This window comes from Centruroides sculpturatus, unplaced genomic scaffold, assembly GCF_000671375.1.
Source record: "Centruroides sculpturatus isolate CEXI.00-Female unplaced genomic scaffold, Cexi_2.0 scaffold277, whole genome shotgun sequence".
In the NCBI taxonomy this organism is placed as follows: domain Eukaryota; kingdom Metazoa; phylum Arthropoda; class Arachnida; order Scorpiones; family Buthidae; genus Centruroides; species Centruroides sculpturatus.
This window is the reverse complement of record NW_019392628.1, coordinates 103,046-109,767: the sequence shown is the minus strand read 5'-3', so window position 1 is coordinate 109,767 and position 6,722 is coordinate 103,046. Positions and strand designations below refer to the sequence as shown.

The following is a 6,722-nucleotide window of genomic DNA, read 5'->3' as shown; positions in this document are numbered from 1 at the left end:
TTCTAATTATTATTTATTTTTTAATTTAATTTTTTAAAATTAATTTTCCTATCTTAAACATAAAATAATTTAACCATTTGGCATTTGAAAGTAAAGGCGGAATTTAAAGGAAAAAGTAAATATAATTTTTTTTCGCGCTTAATTTTACATAAATTTCATTAAATAAGTTTATATTCAATCTTATATCCTTTTTAAATTAAATTAATTAAAATCTTCTATACAAAAATTCCTATTTAAATATACAAATTATAAAATATCAAAGAAGAATGCTTAAAAGAAAGGTTGATTTAATTATAATATACTGTCAATTTAATTAGAATTAACTTAAATAATAATAATAATTATTATTATTATTATTAATGATAATTAAAATCAATTTAAATATAAATTTTAATTAATTTTAAGCTGAAAATGTTTATTTTTATGCACAATTTTCTTAAGATAATTTAATTATTGTCAGTAATTTTACAGTTAAAAATATAATATAATATAATTAAACCTTTAAAAATCGAGATAAAGTTAATTTTTATGCGGTTTAATTGATTTATAACGGTATTTTAATACGTTTAATCAATTAATAACATCAACAGGTGATTAATTTTAATAAAATAAATAAATAAATATTTTTATACTTTTATAATAAAGAATTTGAGCAATTGGAAAAGAAAATTTGTTGGCATTTTTATATAAAAATTGAAGTTCTAACGAGTAATTTTAGAATTTTAGAAAGCGAGAAGATGTGGATCGGAGTCGACATTAGCAGCTTTTCGTTCTTAATTCAGGAAGTACTCAAGTAGATATAAAAATGTCTTCAGTGACAGGATGTGCAGCTAAAATCCTGTAAGATTCAAACCAAACAGTGTGACAGGAAACTATGATGTATGAGTAAAAGAACGTAGAGTGTTTCAAGTTTGCGCCAGAGATCAAGAGAGGTGAACCATCAGAATTTCTTTGGTTCCAAACAGGATGTGCTGAATGCCATCGTTTTGATTGATCGCTCCATTACTATAAGAGTTAGTGAGCATGCAGTGTGATACTTGAATTACAAATACTTTTCTTTAACTTAGAAAAACTGGTAAGCAAACATTGACTCTGGTAAAAGTGGTTTCTTAAGTGACTTCATTAAGTGATGCTTCTTATAAGAGAGTTTCGATGAATGGTGAGTAATTGCGAGAACTTCAAGATTAATACTGTTTACATTCGGTTATGTTAGAAGAAGAGGTGTCATCAACTTGTCAGACGAATTGCGGTAGTTCGGATAAAAGTAGTAGTGCTGTCACCTTCTCTGAAGGATACCTTTTTTTTTTTTTTTTTCTTTTCTTTTTTTCCTTCTTCTTCTCTTCCTCACCGAAACGTCATCGCTTTATACATTATTTAGAGACGAGAGTGTCAAATTCGTAATTTTATGTGTGACTTTCCTTAAATTCACTTATTAAATTTTATATATTTTTCTTGAAAATAGTTAGTTTGATCATTTATATAGATTAATATATCTTCGGTTTTTTTACATCTATATCAAACATTTCTATAAAGATGTTCGTATTTTACAACACATTTTTGATTATAAAGGAAAATAATATTTTTATTTCTATATTATTTCTAAATGTTGCTTCGAATTTAAGATGAATCCCAATTTAAAAAAAAATTTAGGCGATAATTTTAAATTAAACAACAAATTTAAAGAGCATTTTCAATTTAGAAAGAAGATTTTTAGAAGAAAATTAAGCTAGAAACCTCTAATTTAAGTCTTTTAACTCCGTTTTAAGTTCGTAAACATGCGAAGAAAATGTGTTTTAAATTCGAAATAGATACTACATTTACTTAGAATTTATTACTGTTTAATACCAGATTTATAAAATAACATTATAAAAGGTACGAAACAAAGAAAAAAATTTTTAAATTATCATTAATTCAACATTTTTTCCCCCATCTCTCTTTATCATTTGTTTGAAACGAACTTCAAGAGACTTAAAACTTCTTCATTACTGAAGAGTTTCCTACAGAACTACAGACGAAAAAAAAACTGATAATATTTAACCATCAATTGAAATATTTATAAGTTTCTTAATTGGGAAAGAAGCTTTTAAGAATATGAAAAGCCATTACTTAAAAGATACCGCAATAATAAACCTAAGTTGGGAGGAGCTTTAGTATCCATCTTTCATCGTGTTCCACAAGTTTAATCAAAATCACTAATCACTTTTAATAGTTGAATGACCCCGCATAAAATATATAAGGTTTTCAATATAGGACTATATATTTTCTTTACGCCATTCCTTAATTTCTTCTATTGGTGGCAAAGAGTTTAAGGGCGATATAACATGTGTTTCGTTATTGGGAGTGGGGAAGGTGCAATATTTCTTAACCATCGAGTTATTATTGTATGTGACATTTTCAAAACTGGAAAGAATCGTCATTTAGAAGATTAATGTCTTTCTTCTAAAACTTTCTATCATTTCTTTCGCTTCGACGAATTTTAATATCTACCAGGAATTAAAATATTCACGAAATATGTTCAAGTCATCAATTTTGTGACTTTAAAAAAGCCGAAGGATTTAATTAAATATAAAAAGAACTTCTTTTTTTCTTTCTCTATTTTGTTGATATGTCAGTAAAAGGAATTTTTTAAAGTATTTTTTTTTTACTTTTATGATATTCTGAACGAATTGATTTTCGTTATAACGAATTTTCTTCTTGTTAATTAATTATAATTAATTTAAACCTTTTAATAACTTTAAATGTGTATAAAAACCCATTTTTTAAGGGGAGAAGCTTTAAATTTTATATTGTTTCTAATGAATTTGTTGTATTATTTATAACTCTTCTCCTTATTAACGTACACATTTTCGATTTATTTATTTAAAAATGCGTATATAATTAATTAAAATAATATAAAATATAACAAAATATTTTATTTTTATAATTATAAATGTATTTTAAATGAAAATAAAGCGAAAATTAATTAATATTTCGATATTTTATAGCGAATATTTGTGTATTTTAAGCAGTGAAAAACGTTAAGAAATTTACAGAAATTATAAAATATGATTATATATTAAATAGGAAAATATTATATTCAATCGAAATGATTCCATTACAGATTTATTAAATCTCAAGAGCAACGTAAAATATATTGAATTGAAGCTTATGAGAAGAAAACTAAATGGAAAGTGAAATGTGATTGGAAGATTTACAGCTTTCTTGTCACTTTAACTTTACGATCTCCATTAAGTACTTCAGTTTGTTTAAACTTATCCAAAAATCGAAGTTTGTACAAATTTTCAAGAATAATTTTATTCAATTAAACTTCAGGAAAGCCAAGAAGAAGAAGAAAGAAAAAATATATAATTAAGTTTCGTGTTTGAACATTCATCACTCGTTCCCCCCTTTTTTAAATGCTGTTTCCTTTTATGGGGATTAACGGTGCTTTTAATTAATTTAAAATTTGAACATTTATAAAGTAACCATTACATAAGTAAGTTAATATTTACTTTATATACATAATTACAGTAAGCTAACTTATATATCATATTCTCAATGTTTAAAATACAAAATTAATTTTGTTATTTAGGAGGAAAAAATGTGGTAATTAAGATTAAATTTTGATAGTTTTTATATAGAAAAATTATAGTTTTTAAAGATTGTAACACGTCGAAGAAGATTGGAATGCCGTAAACTTGAAATAGAAATTTTAACTTAATTCGAAATTTTAGAAGATTCTTCAATTTTCTTCTCAGATTTTAAAGGTTGTGTGAGAATAAAATGAAGAAATTTGAAGAGTAAAGGTTTGTCACTTCAGAGAATTACCTAAAAACAAACAGAGTTTATGTCCCGGAAAGAGAAGCGATCGTTTAAAAAAGATTTCTCTATCCTAGATGTAGTAGAATTAAGTCCACAATCCATGATTCATGAATGGAGAGGCATCTAGGTCCTTCATCATTAGAAGGGTGTGGTGATGCCACGTGACGCGATTAGCGAAGACACCTCGGCGTTAAGTGTAGCTAGTAGTGATATATGGTGGCAACATCGTTCGCTTCTCCTTGTGGTCCATATGATCAAAAATTTAGCGAAATGACACCTGGGCATTACGCCTCATCTTTTCTCTTCGTATCCAAGTTAACGTTGCACTTCATCACAGATGTTCAATGTCGGAGTATGGCTAATGTTTTGGATTATAGAAAGTTATTATTAGTATGTTAATAAGTTAAAGTAATAAATATTACATGCAAATGATGAATTCGATTTTTTGAAAAAATTTAAAACCTACTTCAAGAGGAAATTTATCTCATATTTTTTTGTAATATGAACGTTTCTTGTACGTTACAACATGAAAGTTCCATTACAAAAGAATAACTTCTTAATCTATTTATTTGCTATAGAAGAGCAAACTTAAAGTATTTTTATTTAAATTTTTAATATTAAACTTTCTCATAATACAATCTTTTTTATTATTTATTATAAACCCCATTTTTATATGAATAAAATTCGCATAGAACGATCCAATCTCTTCTAACATTTTTATTTATCAAAATATTTATTTTAAACATTTATTTTTAAAAATTTACTTTATAAATACATAAAATTAATTATTTACTTTTAAAAATCTCACAATATAAAAGTAAAGATTTAAGATATTAAATATTTAAATTAATTTTTGTTTGTTTATATTGATCGATGTAAGATGAAAATCGAATTTTTTTTTATTATTTTATATAGGAAAAAAATTTTATAATTCCCAAAAGAAATTGCAGAAACGAAAATAAAAAAAAATAATATATATTAGTAAAATAAAATAAAATATCCTCGAGCTATTTGGATGCAATTCAAATCTTCAAGTATTTCTATACACAAATCAATACATAGATCCTTTAATTATACCCAGAGGTGGAAGGACAATGTCACGCATCTTTAAGGAAAAAAAATAAAGTTTGTAATATAAAAATTTAGATTTTTTTTATAAATATTTTAATGTAAAAATGTTAAACTTTACATAACTTTCCTTAAACTTTTATATAAGAAGTTACAAAAATGAAAAAATTCCATGTAACAAGAAGATTAAAATTCCATATCAAATATTTGTTAACGTAAAAAAAAAACACACACACACACACAGAGACACACGCAATTGATTCAGTCTGATTAAATTAAATTATTTAAATTCAATTCGATTAAATTAATTAAATATATCGACAATATTTTAGACAATAAAATAAATAATTTTAATTTAAAATTGAATAAATTGGTGAAGATTAAATTGAGAGTTTCTTAGACAAGAAAGTTTGATATACTTTAATTATAATTTTACAATTATTATATAAAATAAGTTTATTGATTATAAAAAAAATACATTATTATTATTATTATTATTATTATAGAAAAGTTTTGGTTATTTTTTAAATTGAACTTCAAAATGATGTAAATTATCATTATCCTTTGGGATTAAAAAAATTATGATACATCGAGAGCAGCATCTCATTCTTAATTTTCAATAAGTGCCTGCATCCGTTAACGGATTTCCTTCTTTCCGTGATTAATTTTTTAAATGAGAAAATGTTATATTTAGAATAAATTAGTCTATATTAATAAAAAGATAAATTTATACTTCTTTACATCAATTTAATTAACTTAGTCGCAGCATCAGCACCGCATCATTACTCATCCATCAAGAAAAAAAAAAAAGATGCTGTTCACCTTGTTTCGTTAATCAAATGTATCGTCATTTGTTTAAAATTACAGGTTTTTATTAATTACTATACGAGTTTTACAGTTTCATGCACGTATTTTTTTTCTTTTATTTTTAGTAATATCTTATTCAGATATATCATTTTTATATGAAACGAAGCGCTGATGATTGACTGATGAATTTCTCTTTTCTTCTGAGTTAATTTATAGATTTTTCATAAAGAATTTTAATAATTTTTCTTTAATTTAACGTAATTCAGAAACTCATTAATACAAATTATCATGAAGTTTAATTATACGAATAAATGCCGATATCGTAAAAGCAAAGCGTGAATCTAATGATATCTTATTTTGCTTTCGCGCGTTGTAACGCGACCGTGTCGCATCGCTATCGCGTACGATAAAATGTAAATCATGCCGTCATTTATTAATATTCCTTATTATAATTCGATTTAATGAAGTATGATAGTATAAATGAAGCGTAAGTAGCGTGTTATCAGATTAATTCAATGATCTATCCTCATCTTCAGCATTAATGGTGCTTCTCTTCGTAACGCGCGAGGAGTGAATTTTAAACATTATGTTATCTACTTTTTATATAATAATTTAATGAAGTATGATGTAATAAAATAAATGATAACACATTTTATTGTTAAATTATCAAGTAAATTTATCAAATTATATTCAACTTAACTCGACAATAATTGTTCTCCAAGAAGAAAATCGCTTTTAAACGTCGAGTTTGCGACTCTTGTTAACGTTTCCAAGAGCAATAGAACGAGTTAAACAATGCAAAAAGTGATTTTTTCCAATAAATTTTTTATTCTTTAAAATATGTATTCATTAATTACTGGGTATATTTTTGACTTTAAGCACATTTCGTGAATGGAATAAGTTCAAACTCATTCGTGTTGCAAGTAAAGTTTGTTGTGGAAATAAGCTGCCGAATACACTCACCGGGAGCGAAACGTGACCAGAAGAATCATTAAAGCAAAGAAAAAAAGTGTAATTTTTATAAGTATCATATCAAACCATTCCTT

At 25.0% G+C, this 6,722-nt stretch overlaps 1 long non-coding RNA gene across 6 annotated transcripts in view; it reads left to right on the top strand.

The window, feature by feature from the left end:
• LOC111617810 overlaps positions 1-4,898 on the top strand; it is a 15,456-nt gene extending 10,558 nt beyond the window's left edge. The window contains exons 2-6 of one of the 6 annotated variants that reach the window (XR_002755494.1): positions 719-1,159; positions 3,101-3,231; positions 3,313-3,475; positions 3,610-3,785; positions 4,717-4,898. This is a non-coding gene — a long non-coding RNA (uncharacterized LOC111617810). Of the gene's footprint in view, positions 1-718; positions 1,160-3,100; positions 3,232-3,312; positions 3,476-3,571; positions 3,586-3,609; positions 4,181-4,716 lie in introns of those variants that run through there. The other 5 variants (XR_002755492.1, XR_002755491.1, XR_002755495.1 and 2 more) reach the window with 5 other exon arrangements.
• The last annotated feature ends 1,824 nt before the right edge of the window (positions 4,899-6,722 follow it).